The 18,449-nt window shown below is 42.8% G+C and overlaps 1 protein-coding gene and 1 long non-coding RNA gene across 6 annotated transcripts in view; one reads left to right on the top strand and one right to left on the bottom strand.

Annotated features, from left to right (window-relative positions):
- ADGRB3 (adhesion G protein-coupled receptor B3) overlaps window positions 1-18,449 on the top strand; it is a 1,500,610-nt gene that overhangs the window by 290,960 nt on the left and 1,191,201 nt on the right. The gene's annotated exons all lie outside the window — the stretch shown is intronic.
- Window positions 11,315-18,449, bottom strand: part of LOC117357099 — a 32,945-nt gene continuing 25,810 nt past the window's right edge. The window contains exon 4 of the long non-coding RNA XR_004538766.1: window positions 11,315-11,679. This is a non-coding gene — a long non-coding RNA (uncharacterized LOC117357099). The remainder of the gene's footprint in view (window positions 11,680-18,449) is intronic.

Here is an 18,449-nt window from a genome sequence, read left to right as displayed (position 1 = left end):
AACATTGCCCAGAAACACACCTAATCCCCAAATAACTGCTCGTTTGGACATGGAGATACGGATGAGTAAAAACTACCTCATAATGTAAGAATTTTTACATTTGATGATTAGTTTCTTAATCAGTTTCCTTAGACATGCAGTGTTGTGAAATCTACTGCTTGCACTTGAAAAGCCTTAATCGATGATGCTCCTATTTATATGTATATTATCTTTTGTAAAATTGCTTATTCTAATATGAATCCTATCAAATGTGCCTATTGTTTCACTGTACTGCAATAAAGTGGGTGTTAACATTTGCAGACTGAATATGCATATAAATGATAAGAACAATGGCTTACATCTGCATGTATTTGTGTATTTGATAGAATGCCAAAATTCTGCCTACACACCATTCTACGAGGGGGGTGCTGAAAAGTTTTCAGCCCAGCCAAGAAGAGAATGACGCGGATAGGGTTCGATCCATGATCTGAAACAATGTCAAAACGTAGAATTTTGTTTCTGAAAATTGGCACTCGACGAAATAAGAACACACTCTTTTCAGCTACAGTGGCAAAATAACGCTCAGAATTTAGGAAGTTGGTCGGTTGGTGCTGAAAACCTTTCAGCACCCCCCCCCCCTTGTATTCACAGTCTTAAATGCCATAGTGCATTGTTGGAAGGTGTTACACTAGCATTCTAGACTCTTGTATAATGAAAAAAAAGTACCCACTTTCCTTTATAAAATAGGTGTCACCTAGATGCCAAAATAGAATTTCCCTATATGTTAAGGGGCTCGTAATCAAAATGGAAATACGTCTAATATCCCATCTAAATCAGCACTTGCACGATTAATAAGACAAGTTGTCCAAGTGCTGATAACTAAAATGAGTATTAGATGTGGTGTCAGGTCAAAAGCGCGCCAGGACAAAGGCGCGCCCAGACAATTGAGCGCAGCGCGGAGGTGCACGCCGCTCAAAATTAATGTTTTTAGGGCTCCGACGGGGGGGCGTGGGGAGGAACCCCCCACTTTACTTAATAGACATCGCGCCGCGTTGTGGGGGCATTGTGGGGGGTGTGGGGGGTTGCAACCCCCCACATTTTACTGAAAACTTTGCTTTTTCCCTGTTTTAGGGAAAAAGTTAAGTTTACAGTAAAATGTGGAGGGATACAGCCCCCCAAACTCCCCATAACGTCGGCGCAATGTCTATTAAGTAAAGTGGGGTGGGGGATTCCCCAACAAAACCCCCCGTCGGAACCCCTAAAAACAGTAATTTTGAACGGCGCGCGCCTCCGCGCTGCGCTCAATTGTCTGGGCGCGCCTTTGTCTTTTGCGCCATTGTCTATGAACCTTTAGATGCATCTAAAACAACTTAGGCCTTTTCGGTGCTGCTGTACGCCCAGAGCTAAAAGAGGCGTTTTAGGTGGAGTGGTCGGGGCAGGATTTGGGCGGGATGTGGGCCGACCTAGACTTAGTCGTACTACAAGTGTAACCAAAAATTCAACGAGGCTGCCTAGACGTAGCAACTTAGGCGATGTAAAAACAGGTCTAAGTGCCCGGAAGATATTCAAAGTGACCAGATAACCCACTGTAAAGACAAAGTACAGACCCCCCCCATACACTCCCCCAATGATCACTGCCATAAAAATCGGAATAAAAACATATCTGCCTGCAGAACATCAGCACCTGGCATTGAGGTGGCTTAAGTAGTCTGGGGCTAGTGAACCATAGAGAGGCGGACACAAGCCCATAATCCACTCTAACCATTGCGTTCATGGTGAAAAATGTGAGTCCACCAAAAATCCCCAAAACCCTATTGTACTGCCACACAGTTGGCACCTGCAGTCATAAGGGCTATTGAGGTGGTAGACAGGTGGATCTAGTAGGTTTTGGGAATGTTTTTTTTTGGGGGGGCTCACCATGATCTATAAGGGAGTTGTGGTGAGATGTTTATGTGGTCCCCTTTTTGTGAAGTTCACAGCAGTGCCCTGTAATGTGCCCCACTACTCTGTTGCCATGTCTGGATGTCTAGTCCATCACTTTGCTGGCCCCTCGCACATCCAAAAGATCTTGTTCTAGGTATATTTGATTTGGATGAATTTTTAGACGAGAATGGGGTATAAAGATAGACAACCTAACTGTCTGGACGATCAAACGGCTGGATGTGCAGGTAGACGATTCTCGTAAAAAAAAATAAAAAAAAAATGTTGGATGTATTTTTTGAAAATGGACTTTAGCCACTGCCAACTTTGGGTGACTAGCGACTTAGGCCCAAAATGGACTTAGATGTTTCCTTTGATTATGCCCCTCCATGTCTTTTATGAAGCACTGTCATAGCATTATCACAATGTATGGACTTAACGGTCCATTCACAGCCTTGATGTTCTGTATTTATGCATGCTCCACGTTGGCAAAATCTGCCTTTCACATACGTTGTAGTTGATTTTTAAGATTGATGTGGTTAACTTTGGAATTATGAGTAGTATTGTTAGAACAGATTTTTAAACTGGAATTCAGGTTCCGATAGTATTTTAGAATAAGATCGCCTGAAATAATGCCTTCAAAAATACACAGAGAAATTGATGCTTAAATATTAATTATGCGCGGCATGAACATCCATTTTGGAATATGAAAGTTTTAAAATATCAATGGGTCAAAACTTGCCACACAAATATTTTTTCTTTTTTTTTTTTTTTAATGATTATTTATTTATAAATTTCAATCATTACATTTACATAATGAACAAAGAAGCAGACAGATTATCACAATTTTACCAATAATATAAATCATAAATTCCTTTCAAGCCCACATTATTGAGGAGCCATACTTCATGTCTTAGGAAATTAAACTAAAGAAAAGACTGAAAGGACAAATAATCCAATACCAAGTGGACCATAAATCCGTTCACAAAAATCAGAGTTCTATTCATATTCAATCCTCAATCTATTAGGTAAACAGTAATCATATTGTCTCTCCAGCCACTAAAAATTGTTGCAGCTGTATCGGGTCCCAAACAGAAATTCAGTGTCTTGTAATTTAACAAGGCACTTGCAGGGGAAATTTTAAATAAAGCCACACAAATTTTTACCTGTTAGCACGTATACATGTTGTAGAATAGTGATGTGAACATTTATGTGCCTGAACATAAATATCTTAGCCATTTTAGAGATATAAATAAAACCCTGGCCTATATTTCAAGTGCCTACGTTTTTATATAGGTGCCACCAGCCACAATTCTGTAAACGGCTAAATGTGACTGACATGTGGCCGGCACCATTTTTCTAGGCATCAGTCAATTTAGGCACCATTTATAGAATCAGCCCTCAGGGTTTGTTTTTTACTAGTCTTTAAGCCCGTTACATTAACGGTTGCTAGAATAGATGTGTCTGTCTGTCTCTCTCCCTGGCCTGCCTATCTCTCTCTTTTGCGCCATGCCTGCCTGTGTCTCCGTGGCCCCCTTCTGTCTCCCTCCCTGAGCAAACCAAGATTGCTGCCTGTCCCCCAGCACACCCCTCCCCCCAAAGCAGCCCCCCTTTCCCTCTCCCCCTCCACTTCCCTGTGCAGCAGTAGCAGCCGGACGCCTCGCAGCCTCCTCACCCTGTCTGCTTCGTCCAGGCCGAAGGACACCCTCCTGCCGTTGCTCTCGGCACCGCTCAAACCGCTGCAAGCTGACGCACGATGCACGTGATGCAAATCGAACACGACCACGGAATCACACAACATGGAGTTAGGGATCACGGCGTTGTAAGTGTGCATGCGTGCTTAGGGTTTTATTATAGAGGATGTGTGCCCCTAGTCCTGCCTAGAACACATCCAAACTAGAGAATTGCACGGGGACATAAATCCCACCCATCCCCGCCCATCCCCGCCAGGATCCTCTCCATCCCCACCCGTTCCCGCCAGGATCCTCTCCGTCCTCACCCGTCCCCGTCAGGATCCTTTCCATCCCCACCCATCCCCGCAAGGAATTACCTCCATCCCTGCCCGTCCCCATAAAAAACAGCAATTACTTCTGACAGGATCATCAATTCCATAGTTTCTTTTGTGTTTGCGCTGCTATTTTCCTTGTGGAATCTCTGGTGGAACCATTTTTTTGTTTTCTGTTTAGGTAATTAACTTATAAACCCCCCTCTTTTACTAAGGCTGATGTGTCCGTTATATTATATGGACAAACCCTGCTTCCAAAGCCTTCCATCCCCGTGGGAGTCCCGTTGGCTAGAGGGGGGGTCCCCCTGGGAGTCCCGTGGGCCAGAGGGGGATTCCCGTGGGAGTCCCGTGGGTTAGGGGGGATTCCCGCGGGACCCCCGCGATCCCCATTCCCGTGCAGACCTCTAATCCAAACCTTTGCCCCTTTTCCATTTGCCCATGTTTTAGCTTTAGATGTATAACCCAGATTCATAAAATCTGAGCTAAGCTATGGATTGCGCAGTGCCTATATACTGTAGGTCCAAGGTGATTTACTGTACATTGCAAAGATCCCATGCAGCATGATTGTAAGTAATAGCAATACAGTGCTGGCTAGTAACTAGATACAGTATTGCTGGTTACTGTAATTAGTTACATTTTAAGGTAACTATCTGTGTAACAAGTTACGTTTTGATAAGATCGACTTAATTAAGTAACTAGTTACTTTATTTTAGTAAGAACAAAATTTACAAGTTACTTTAGCGCTACTGTTTACATAGCATGGGATTTAAAATTGGCTTTATTTAGTTCAAATCAATAGTAGCACAAATTAACAATCTTAAGGTCAGATTAAAGAAATATATAGAAACTTACAATCTCTGTGTCTCAGTAAGATGGTATGTTGAATGTTTCCACACTGTCAATACTAGTATTTATTCTAGCCTACCCCTTGTTTAGTGAATGAACCTGAACCTAGTTGCTGCTATAAAAAGAATCTGATTTAAAACATAATTTTATTGTAGCAGCGTTTCCCACTTCTGCCTAGTAACAGATTGTCCCCCTCCCCCTTCCTTGCAAGGCATTCCTCTCCATGGCACATCTTTCCAGTCCCTCTGAAGGGCTGGAAATCACCAGTTTTCTCACCTAGTCTCATTCTCCATTTTCTTCTCCTTCTTCACCTCCTCAATAACCAGGAAATCCATTGTAATATAGGATTTGTCTCCATAGCCATTAATGGTAAGTCCAGTCATTGGCTGTTGACAGGCTAACATGGAAGTAATGGAATTTGGCAGTTCATGATTGGTCCAGCTTGATGAGGATTAAATCGTTGGAAATGGTCTTATGATGTAAAGGCCAGGTCAGCTTAAGCATACACAACCCATTCTCTGATAGGATCATCAAAGGAGAGTCTCAGCAGATCTGTTCTCTGACCACCTTCATGGGTGTGCAGAATTGTCCCAAATCATCATGACCTAAATTGCCTTCGTCCCACTAAATTGTTCTTCCCACTAAATTGCCTTCGTCCCATAAATTGCATTCTTCTGTCCCACAATTTCATCTTGATTAAGCAATCCAGCTCCATGTTGCAAATTTTTTTCTTCTGTATACCAGCTTGGATCAATGATGCTGACAGCTTAATTCTCTTTAAAAAATACTGTTCAGGCCTGGCCTGGACAGCTATACAGTATAGCAAAGTCCAAGTTTAACCTAACTTTCTGAGCAAGGGACATCGACGCCTCTTGAAAGCTCAAGGTTTGAAAAATAATAAAACATGCAAAATGACACCAGCGCAAGGTTTTCAAAATTATAATTAAGATTTATTGAGGTATTGTTTCTATTTTTCCATTATGAGATCAAAAGAATAAAGCATAATTGCTTGCATTGCGCTAATGGGAGATCGTTATAGTTGCCAAATGCTGGCCTTCTGATAACGAGCTCACCTCAATATCTCAAGTCACTCTATTATATACTTTTGATTAATGACATCATCAGGTTGACAACCAATAAAATAACATGGGTGGTCTTAAAAGTTAGACAAAGAAATTCCTCTACGTTTAAAAGTTTGACAAAGTTTCAGAAAATTACTTTTGATTTCTTATATTCATAATTATTTCCAATATTCCTTTATCATTCTTAAAACTTATTTCAGAGAATTTACAATTATTAACAGGGTGCTGAAAATTGGTCAGCTTGCTTGTCAGCTAAGTTTCATCCACACACAGTGCTGAAAAGTTGTCAGCCTGAAGGAGGAGGGGCTGGTCTCCCCATGAACTGACAGCTTCACACAAAAGCCTTCCTATGTTAGAGCAGGAGTCTCTGACTTAATTACTTCCAGATGTTGCTTTAGGATTTCTTTAGGTTGCAAAGATATATAATATGTTTTACCAAAACCCATTCTTTTGTTCAATACACGGCCATACAATTCACATACTTCAGTCATACTTGCTTGATTCATACTTGCTTGGCCAAGCCTTCATTCATAATTTCATTCATAACTATATTTAATTCCTGTTATATCTTAGTTTGGGACACGTTATCTTTCTAGCAGTCTAAAGCAAGCACATGTGGTATTAATTAACACCACGATGCTGGGAGCAAAGACTTGGAAAACAAAATGGATTCCAAAGACTGAGAAGATATAGGAAAGACAGAGAACCAAAATGGATTCCTCTGGTTTCCTTCATGATCTGGCCCAACAGCAAAGTACATAAAAAGAACACCATTCTTTCCCTTATATTAATCTGTAGTGTGTTTTTCTGGCTTTAGCTTCATTTATATTCATCAGTTTGTCGTACGCTTCTATTGGGCATGGCCTTAACTAACACATATGCTTGTATCTAACTAGAATTACCCAGAATCATACGAAAAACAGGCACTTTTGTAGAAAAACTCCACAAAAATACTGCACTATCATGTTCTGAAATCCATTCCATCACCGTCCCATAAACATCACCCCGTACTGGCCACGAGCCACTACTCCTCACTTTCCTATAGTGTATAGGTCCAAATCTACCCCAGGACTAACCTTAACAATCTCTTGGGTGAGTTCTAGGGGAGAGGGAAGTGCTGCTGGGGGATGAAGGAAGGGTAGATTTGGGGGGAGGGGTTTGCTGAAAGGGAGTGTGGTTTGTCAGATTGTGAGTAGGGTTAGTGCAGTGGTCTCAGACTCGCGGCCTGGGGGCCACATGCGACCCACCAGGTCCTATTTTGAGGCCCTCGATATGTTTATCACAATCATAAAAGTAAAATAAAACCGTTTCTTGATCATATGTCTCTTTAGCTATAAATTACAATATTATTATTAAGATTTAGCCAAAAGGAAAGATTTATAAATGCAAAATTGTCATTTCTTTAATAAGACATTAACTATTTTTTTCTGAGACCCTCAAAGTACTTACAAATCCAAAATGTGGTTCTGCAAAAGTTTTGAGTTTGAGACCACTGGGTTAGTGCGAATAGGGTTGTTAGGAATGTCTGCCTTTTGTGATTGGGGGATGGAAGTGTCTGCCTCTTGTGATATGGGAGGTGGGTGGTAAGGATCAGGTGCTGTGGGTGGGTTCAGGAGTGTAACAGGGGAATCAAGGGAGTGATGCTGAGTGGGTAGACAACTTCCTTAACAGCCCTTTTAAATTATTTATTTATGTTTGGCCCTGTTCCAAGTTATATGCAATAGCAGGTAGGCTTTTGCTCCCATGCTATCCGCAACTGCATGTAACAGATAAGAACATAAGACTTGCCACTGCTGGGTCAGACCAATGGTCCATCGTGCCCAGCAGTCCGCTGCCACGGTGGCCCTTAGGTCAAAGACCAATGCCATAACTGAGACTAGCCTTACCTGCGTATGTTCTAGTTCAGCAGGAACTTGTCTAACTTTATCTTGAATCCCTGGAGGGTGTTTTCCCCTATAACAGCCTCTGGAAGAGCATTCCAGATTTCTACCACTCTCTGGGTGAAGAAGAACTTCCTTACGTTTGTATGGAATCTATCCCCTTTTAACTTTAGAGAGTGCCCTCTCGTTCTACCTACCTTGGAGAGGGTGAACAACCTGACCTTATCTACTAAGTCTATTCCCTTCATTATCTTGAATGTTTTGATCATATCCCCTCTCAGTCTCCTCTGTTCAAGGGAGAAGAGGCCCAGTTTCTCTAATCTCTCACTGTACGGCAACTCCTCCAGCCCCTTAACCATTTTAGTCACTCTTCTCTGGTTCCTTTCGAGTAGTACCATGTTCTTCTTCATGTACGACGACCAGTGCTGGACGCAGTATTCCAGGCGAGAGCATACCATGGCCCGGTACAGCAGCATGATAATCTTCTCTGATCTGTTCGTGATCCCCTTCATAATCATTCCTAGCATTCTGTTCACCCTTTTCGCCACTGCCGCGCATTATGCAGATTGATTCATTGACTTGTCGACCAGTACTCCCAAGTCTCTTTCCTGGGGGGTCTCCAAGTACTGCACCAGACATCCTGTATTCGTGCATAAGATTTTTGTTACCGACATGCATCACCTTACACTTACCCAGGTTAAACCTCATTTGCTATGTCACAACCCATTTCTCAAGCGTGTTTATGTCCCGTTGCAGGTCTTCGCCATCCTCCTGCGTCTTCACTACTCTGAATAACTTCGTATCGTCTGCAAATTTAATCACCTCACTCGTCGTACCAATTTCCAGGTCGTTTATAAATATGTTGAAGAGCACGGGTCCAATCACTGAACCCTGCGGCACTCCACTCGTGATGCTTTTCCAGTCTGAGTATTGTCCATTTACCCCCATTCTCTGTTTCCTATCCGCCAGCCAGTTTTTAATCCACGTGAATATTTCACCCTCGATTCCATGGCTTGCAGTTTTTCAAAGTAGTCGTTCATGTGGGACCTTGTCGAACGCCTTCTGAAAATCCAGATATACAATGTCGACCAGGTCACCCTTATTTATCTGCCTGTTTACTCCCTCAAAGAAGTACAGCAAATTCGCTAAGCAAGATCTTCCTTTGCTGAAGCCATGCTGGCTGGTCCTCATTAGATTGTGTTCGTCAAGGTGATAAATGATGCGGTCCTTTATCAGCACCAATACCATCTTTCCCGGTACCGAGATCAGACTCACCGGTCTGTAGTTTCCTATATTTCCCCTCAAACCTTTCAGTTTAGTGCAATGTGTTGTGTCTACCCTTTGTTGGACATGATTCCTTTATTTACTGCAAATGTTTTGATATTACCATATGTTAACTTCTGTGCAAAACAAAGACTGCTTTATGGAGCAGCTGGTTCAAGACCCAACAAGAGGTGAAGCAATTTTAGATCTAGTTCTTAGTGGAGCAAATAAAATGGTGAGGAAGGTAATAGTGCTGGGGCTGCTTGATAACAGTGATCATAGCATGATCAGAATTTATATAATCCATGGAATAAGTTTACACAGGAAATCCAATACAACAGCACTTAAATTTTAAAAATGAGACTATGATAACATAAGGAAAATAGTAAAAAAGAAACTTAGAGGTGCAGCTGCACAGGTCAAAATTATACATGAGGCATGGATGTTATTTAAAAAATACCATCCTAGAAGCCCAGACTAGATATATTCCATGTATAAAAAAAGGAGAAAGGAAAACCAAACGGCAGTCAGCGTAGTTAACAAGTAAGATGAAGGAAGCTATTAGAGCTAAAATAGAATCCTTCAGAAAATGGAAGTTGGATCCAACTGAAAATAATTGTAAACAGCACAAATAATGTCTAGCCAAATGCAAGGCACTAATTAAGAAGGCTAAGAGAGATCTTGAAAAGCATATTGTGCTAGAAGCATAAACACGGTAAAAACTTTTATAGGTATATTAAAAGCAAGAAGTCAGGAGGAGTATCATTTGGACTGCTAGATGACCCAGGGATGAAAGGTGCTCTCAGGGAGGACAAGGACATAGCAGAGAGATTAAATTAATTATTTGCTTCGGTCTTCACGTAGGAAGATGTGGGGCAGTTGTTGGTGCCACAAATTATATTCAATTCTAGTGAATCAGAGAAACTCAAACAAATCTCACAGGGCAGTCAGAGACACCTCCCTGGAAACTGCTTTAGCTCAATAAGTAAAAGCCCTCTGCTCCTCTTCCAGAGATCATAAGTTCAGCTCCCCAGCACATATTTTAATTATGGCATCCTACCTTGTAGGTGCACCCTGATGATTTCACAATGAGGTCACCATTGTGCATCTTCAAACTTCCATTTGCAATGAAGTAGAAGCTGTGTTAAGGTCTGCATCTGTTTGTTTGTTTTTTCTGTTTTTAAGCTTTTGCAAATGAAGTTATGCATGCAATCTATATATTTGTGTCATGTGCTTTCTTTGCTTTCAAGAAAGAGCTGATTGGAGCACTGTTTAATCAGAAAAAAAGGGTCACTTTTTAGCAAGAAAACTAAAGCTATGTTTTTCATGTGCTGTGCTTCAGTTAATGGATCTTGTCCTCTAATTAGCAAATAGCATTGCTGTTTGCCCACAAGAATAGGTTTTGTGTGCAATATATCTGGTTTGATGTGCCTTGTTTATGTGGTGCCTTATTAAATGTATTTTGAGCTTAATAAAGCAAAAATTAAAAACTCAGAGAGCTATTTTGCAGATCACATTAAGGACATCCAAACTGTGCCTAAGTTCCGGAAGAACATCCAAAGAGTGCCTACGTTCTCTCCATAGAACTCAGGTCTATATGAAGCCCAAACTAAGCTCAAATGTAGACCTGGTTTTCTTTCGCTTACAATATAGGCATGATATGGACACCCTAGGTCGTTCAGTGTTATGTAAATGAATCAAAGGACACTCAAATTGAGTCATTGCCCAAACCATGCCCATTCTACACCCACACCTATTGAGTTAGGTGCGAGTTTTAAACATGGGTGTCCATGAAATCGTGGCTGCGTCTACAAAGTGGTGTCTATGTCCTTTGGACGCCTAAGTGCCAATTATCACCTGTTAAGACCCTTAGTTGGCTCATTAACTACTTAGATTGGATGCCTAAAGTACTCCTACCTTTAGGCATGACTTAGGTGCCCTTTATAGTGTTTGGGAATGTAACTATGCTAAATGATTATTGCAGGAATGCCCACCCTCCACCCCTGACATGCCCCCTCAAAATATATTTAAATATTTTTTGTCTGAAGTTAGTATGTGCTATTTTAACAGTTACCAAAGGATATCTGAGTGCATCTTGTGGTACACCATTTTATGCTGTGTTAGGTGCCTATTAGTAACTGGTGCAGCTTAGTAAAGTACACCATAAGTGATTTCAGTTGTACTCAGTATTTTTATATTAATTATGCTGTTCACACCCACAGGATATAACTAGTGAACTCCAACACTTGTGGCTGAATTCAAATAATAAGGAACAATGAACCTTAAAGACTAAAAGCTTTTATTTTTGTTTTATTAGGTTTTGTATTTTTATTGCATAGTACAGAAGAGCTAAAACATTTCCTGAGGTATAAATGATTGTCTTGCTAAAATTTTACTTTTTTTTTTCTGTCCACACTGGAACATTTACATAGCTATATGCATCCTTTAACATAATGGAAAAATCATCAGAGGCACCAGTTTGACATCTACTGTTTATAATTGGTGTTATGAAAATATTAGGCTCTGACTTTTTGTATTGTTTGAAGTCAAGTGCAACAGCAGCACATTATGCAAATTTGGTCAATGACTTCCACCCATTGAAAATCTAATGTCATGAAATGCATATGTTTGCATATATTACCAATTGAAAAGTCCAGTTCTGAATGGAAAGATCAAGCACTATTCGGTTTTTCACAGATATTGCCTGAGAAAATGGAAAGGATATATGATTTCAGTGGCATCAAAATTATTGCATCTGTACAGTCTCTGGATTCAATTACATCAAACACATACAAAAGAGAAGCTGGACTCAATGATAAACAGGGCAGATAAAAATCTAGGTTATTATTCTTTGTTTAATTTTTAGATTTATATAAAGATTTCTTTTATTTTACAGATAATCCTATATAATAAAACCCTAGAGCGTGCATGCGCTCTTGAAATTTTGTGATCCCTGCCGCTGTGATTTCTGATCCGTGGCAGCCAATCCGGCGGCAGGGAACATTTTGGCCACTCCCCTCCTCCCGCCCTCACTCGCCATGGAAGCCAGGCAAGCTCTGTCCCTGCGTGTTCTCAGCACACCTCCCGCCCTAGCTCGCCGCTGCCGCCGACACCGCTGCTGCTGCTTATCCTCCTATAAAGAGCAGCCTGCGATGGTGTCCAGCTTTAGCAAACCTCGCAGACCGCTCTCCACCCTAGGTAGCACGTTCCCTCTGATGCACGGGATCGCGTCAGAGGGAACATGCTACCGAGTTGGAGAGCGGCCTGCGAGGTTTGCTAAAGCAGGACACCATCGCAGGCTGCTCTTTAGAGGAGGATCAGCCACCATGGGAATCGTGAGAAGAGCCGCCGGTACTTTGGAAACTTGCAGGCCAGCCCGCGGGAAGGAAGGGGGAGAGGCCGAATGGAGCAGGACAGCTCACGGTAAGAGAAGGGAATGGGGGGTGGAGGAAAATGCTGTTACTGCTTCAGCAGGGACCTGGAGGGGAAGGGAAATACCGCTGCTGTTTCTGCAAAGGAAATTGGGGGGGGAGAGAAGGGAATGGGGGGGGGAATGCTGCTACTACTTCACAGGGATCTGGAGGGGAAGGGAAATATTACTGCTGCTTCTGCAAAGGAAAGTGGGGGAGAGAAGGGAATGGGGGGTGGGGGAAAATGCTGCTACTACTTCACAGGGATCTGGAGGGGAAGGGAAATATCACTGCTGCTTCTGCAAAGGAAAGTGGGGGGGAGAAGGGAATGGGGGGTGGGGGAAAATGCTGCTACTGCTTCAGCTGGGACCTGGAGGGGAAGGGAAATACCGCTGCTGCTTCTGCAAAGGAAAATGGGGGGGAGGAGGAAGGGAATGGGGGGAAATGCTGCTACTACTTCACAGGGATCTGGAGGGGAAGGGAAATATCACTGCTGCTTCTGCAAAAGAAAGTGGGGGGAGGGAAAGAAGGGAATAGGGGGTGGAGGAAAATGCTGCTACTACTTCACAGGGACCTGGAGGGGAAGGGAAATACCGCTGCTGCTTCTGAAAAGGAAAGTGGGAGGGGGGAGAGAGACAGAAAGAAATACAGACAGACAAAGGAGGTAAGGGAGAGAGACAGACAGAAATAAAGACAGACAGACAGACAAAGGGTGCCAGGGAGAGAGAGAGAAAAATAGCAGGAGGGAGAGAGACAGAAAGAAAGGAAGAAAGAGACAGGAGCAGGGAGAAATACATAAATAAAGAAAGACAGACAGGCATATAGTCTAGCACCCGTTAATGTAACGGGCTTAAATACTACTCCTTAATAAGAACATAAGCAGTGCCTCTGCTGAGTCAGACCAGAGGTCCATCATGTCCAGCAGACTGCTAACGCGGTGGCCCATCAGGTCCAGGACCTGCATATTAATCCTCTTTCTATACCCTTCAATCCCCTTTTCCTTCAGGAAAACATCTAATCCTTTCTTGAAACCCAGTACCGTACTCTGTCCTACCACGTCCTCTGGAAGCACATTCCAAGTGTCCACCACCCTCTGGGTGAAGAAGAACTTCCTAGCATTGGTTCTGAATCTGTCTCCTCTTAATTTATCCAAATGCCCTCTCGTTCTTGTAGTCTTCGAAAGTTTGAAGAATCTGTCCCTCTCTACTTTCTCTATGCCCTTCATGATCTTGTAAGTCTCTATCATGTCCCCTCTAAGCCTCCGCTTTTCCAGGGAAAAGAGCCCCAGTTTCTCCAATCTTTCAGCATATGAAAGATTTTCCATACGATTCCGGAACTTGGAGGCTGGATGGTGGCTAGCTGACAGTTGAGCTCCCTCCTTTTAAACAACACTTCTTCATCTATTTAATTATTTAATTATTAAAAACACCAGCAGGAGTTCCTGGAGAGAGTTGAGCGGGGGAGCCCTTACTCCGCCCCTCTCCCAGACCAGCGGGGGACCCAAATTAAAAAATCTAAAGCGCCAAAGGCGCACAGCCTTTACCGGACCCCCTCCAGCCACCAGCAGGAGTTCCTGGGGAGAGTTGAGCGTGGGAGCCTTTGCTCCGCCCTCTCCCAGACCAGCGGGGGACCCGAATTTAAAAATCTAAAGCGTCAACGGCACACAGCCTTTACCGGACCCCCTTCAGCCACCAGCAGGAGTTCCTGGGGAGAGTTGAGCGTGGGAGCCCTTGCTCCGCCCCTCTCCCAGACCAGCGGGGGACCCGAATTTAAAAATCTAAAGCGCCAACGGCGCACAGCCTTTACCAGACCCCCTTCAACCACCAGCAGGAGTTCCTGGGGAGAGTTGAGTGAGGGAGCCCTTGCTCCGCCCCTCTCCCAGACCAGCGGGGGACCCAAATTTAAAAAATCTAAAGCGCCAACGGCGCACAGCCTTTACCGGACCCTCTCCAGCCACCAGCAGGAGTTCCTGGGGAGAGTTGCTCTGCCCCGAAGCCCAGAGACTCTCATCACTCTCCTCAGAAGCAGCTCCCTGCCTTCGGGGCTGCTCCTCTCTTCGGCCCGGTGACTTCGGGTAGCGTGGGAGCCCTGCTTCGCCCCCGAATTCCCCTGCTGGACCGAGTTTTCTTCAAGAGCAGCACCTCTGGGCGTGGCCTGATCGCCACGGAGACCACACGAATGGTGTAACAGCTCCTCTTACACACACCTAAATTCAAATAAAACTGTGCTTTTATACTTTATTATTTTTACATAGTCGGGTATATTTTGCTGCCAGAATCCTCAAATCCTTAAAGCGTCGGCGAAATCGGCGAAATCAGCAAAAAAAATAAAAGACCTGAATTCTCCAGCGCTGCTCAGCAGTAAGAGGCCTGGGGTCACGAGCGTACCTGAGCTCTTTAGCCTGCCTAACGAATAAAAGTATTCAAACTGTTTCTGCCTCAGCTGTGGGCCTTTTTCGACGGTTGTGTATGTGTGGAGCCGTTTAAAAGTGCGCATCAGACAGGAATGCCGGTAAGATCGGCGAAAACGCCTAAACATAAATCAGCCTGCTCTGCGCTCATAATGGCGGCGGCGCCGACTCCCGCTCTAATCTCTGCGCACTGGGGTGAATGGGCCCAAGAAATTTCGAAAATGGTTACCGCGGTCCTGGAAGATAAACTTCTTAAATTACAGTCGGCTGTAGACTGTATTAATGATCGTTTTGAAGCACATGCTGGCCGTATTGCAGCAGTGGAGCAGAGGGTGTCTGAAGATGAGGATGCAGCACTGCAGGATCGCGAGAATGTGATTGCTTTGCAGACTCAAGTGGCAGCATTGACAACACGATTTAGATGATCAGGAGAACCGTCAACGCCGCAATAATCTACGAGTTGTGGGGCTACCTGAACTCCGAGCTGACCAAGATCTCTACCACTTTTTTCAGATTTGGCTCCCAAAGCAGCTTGGCCTGGTGACCCCAGTGACTGGATTTCTTTGTGAGCGGGCAGAACGCTTGGGCCAACGTATGGAGGATAACAACCGCTCACGAGCAGCAATTGCTAGATATATAAACTGGAAAGACAAAGAGCTCATCATGCAAGCCTTTCTGGTCGACTTGAATATGAAGGTCAAAAACTGCTACTATTCAATGACTATTCCTTACATGTATCCACCCTTCGCAAGGCGATGGTGCCGCTATGTTCCACGCTTCACCGTCGGGGAGTGCGGTTTGCACTTGTGTATCCGGCGTCTCTACGCATATGGAGTGATGGGAAACCACATACCTTCACAGACAGAGTAGCTGCACAACAATTTATGGACTCTATGCCTGTGATAGTGGCTAGCGGTACCCCAGTGATGGATCCAGCGGTTTAATTCTACTTGACATCAACCGTGCAGTTTCCTTTGAAGTCTCTGCTTGCTCAAATCAATTCCAGACTTGGTACTCCAGATTGTGCCAAGAAGCTCTTATCTCACCATGCTATGTAATGAAATACATATATTGCATAGTCTGCTAAGTTAAGCACATTAATCTCATGTTTTCTATTATTGATTAGGTGTGGATGTTGCTAGTTGTTCCATATGTGTTACTCTTCCGTGCTCACAGGAGCACCCTTAAAATGTTTTAAAATATGCATGATAATGTGGTCTATTTCTTTTCTGACCATACATTATGCTGATATTACTGACTTCTTTTCTCTTATTTTCATGCTCTTTCTATTTTTCTTCTTAGACAGGAGTGTCTGCCTGACCTTACAAATATATCAGTTATCTTTTCTAGACAGAGATATACTCTATGTTTCACCACTGCATATCATATACTATGGCTGATTTACATGTTTTCTCCTTTAATGTGAATGGTCTGAACCATCCCATTAAAAGAAAAAAGATAGCTAATTATGTGTCCAACAAACACCCTAATGTAGTTTTCTTGCAAGAAACCCACCTCCCACCCGCTGCTGCCACAAAATTCCAACTAAAGGGATTTTCCACTCACTTATATTCCCCTGCAACTCATCAAAAGAAAAATGGTGTTTCAATATTTCTCAATGATAAACTTTCTCCCGTTATTCATTCTTTAAAAACAGACACGGAGGGAAGATGATGTCTGGTACATGCTGCGGTGCACTCAGTGAATTTTGTTTTTCTCAATATATATGGCCCGGTTAAAGATCACCCGGATTTTTTCAAAGAGATTCAGCTGGCGCTGGTTGAATTTGGTTCTTGTTCTCTGATATTGGGAGGAGATTTTAATCAAATCCAAGACTTATATATTGATAGATCTTCTTCTTGCAAACCCTCCAAATCCAAGTCTTTCACAGCTCTTCATGCTCTAAATGATGCCTTCTCCCTTGTGGATCCTTGGCGCTTACTTCACCCGAAAGGCAGAGAATACACACACTTTTCACCACCATATAATACCTACTCGAGAATTGATTTCGTTCTCCTATCCTCTTCTCTTATTCAAGATCTTACCAATACTATCATACATCCAATCTCTCTCACGGATCATGCTGCCGTCTCTTTATATATTTCCATCTCGGCTCCACGCAAAGAATCCCCCTCTTGGCGGCTGAACAACGCTTTACTCCTAGATGAGGAAACTGTTGAAAAAATCAATTCTTTCACAGCGGAATTTTTTGAAAATAACTCTAAAGATCCTGAAGTCTGTCCTTCCATTGTCTGGGAAGCATACAAAGCAACCCTTAGAGGTGAATTGATAAAAATTGCCTCTTGGAAAAAGAAACAGTCCATGATAAAGGAAAAAGACTTAGAAAATTCTATTAAAACATTAGAATTACAACATATGTCTAATCACCTACATGACCCAGCTACTCCCCAACGTATCCAAAAACTTAAATATGAATATAATACTTTAGTTTCATGTACAACCAGGCGTGATATCTTCATTTCCAATTCTGGTCATTATATGGGAGATAATCTTATGGGTCGCCCTTTGGCCAGATACCTTAAAATTAAATTCAAAAGACTACATATCACGGCTATTCAAGATCCATCAGGTCAATTAGTCAAAACCAGATCTTTAATCTCCTCTCAATTCGAAAATTTTTATGCTTCATTATACCAATCCGAATTTGCTGCTCCTGAATCAGATATAGACTCCTTTCTTTCCTCCTTAACTCATCCGACCATATCGGATTCTGTTAAATTGGAATTAGATTCCCCGATAACTATATCAGAAATAGAAGCTGCCATATCTTCCCTACCTGCTGGGAAAGCCCCCGGCCCGGACGGCTTTACTAACGAATTCTTTAAACAATTTTGCACCATCTTAGCCCCTCATCTCCTTACATATTATGATTTCCTCCATTCCACTCCGGACAAACAATTCAATTTCACTGAAGCCACCATTGTTGTAATTCCTAAACCTGACAGAGACGCCACCTTGGTTAAAAACTTCCGCCCTATCTCTCTCCTTAACTTAGATTACAAGATAATGGCAAAATTACTTGCATTAAGACTTACCAAAGTGATTCCATCTCTTATACATAAAGATCAAACAGGGTTCATTAAACAAAGATATATAGGAGATAACCTGCGCCTCTTTCACCATATTAACGCTCACGCTAAAACAATGTCAGACCCTATAATAGGCCTAGCTATTGATGCTGAAAAAGCCTTTGACCGGGTGGAGTGGCCTTTTCTTTTCCGTGTCCTGAAATGGTATAATTTTGGCTCATTCTTCACGAATTGGATAGAAGCGTTATATCACCAACCCACAGCTCGTATTCTGATTAACAACTCTTTATCCAATAAATTTTCCCTTCAAAGAGGCACTCAACAGGGCTGTCCTCTCTCACCATTGCTATTTAATTTAGTGTTGGAGCCTCTTCTTTCTGCTATTAGACAAAGCCCCTTAATTAACGGTATTCCCTCCTCTGATCGAGACTTCAAATTAGCAGCCTATGCTGATGATGTTTTAATTTTTCTTAGGAACCCTCTATCTTCTCTTCCTCATCTTATACATATTGTCAAACAATATTCCCTCCTATCCGGATACTCTGTCAATTGGGAGAAATCAGAGATCTTCCCTCTGAATGATAACATTCTTCAATCAGATCTG

Source organism: Geotrypetes seraphini, chromosome 3 (genome assembly GCF_902459505.1).
Source record: "Geotrypetes seraphini chromosome 3, aGeoSer1.1, whole genome shotgun sequence".
Taxonomy (NCBI): Eukaryota; Metazoa; Chordata; class Amphibia; order Gymnophiona; family Dermophiidae; genus Geotrypetes; species Geotrypetes seraphini.
The sequence above is the reverse complement of the archived record's forward strand: the minus strand, read 5'-3'. Positions and strand labels throughout refer to the sequence as shown.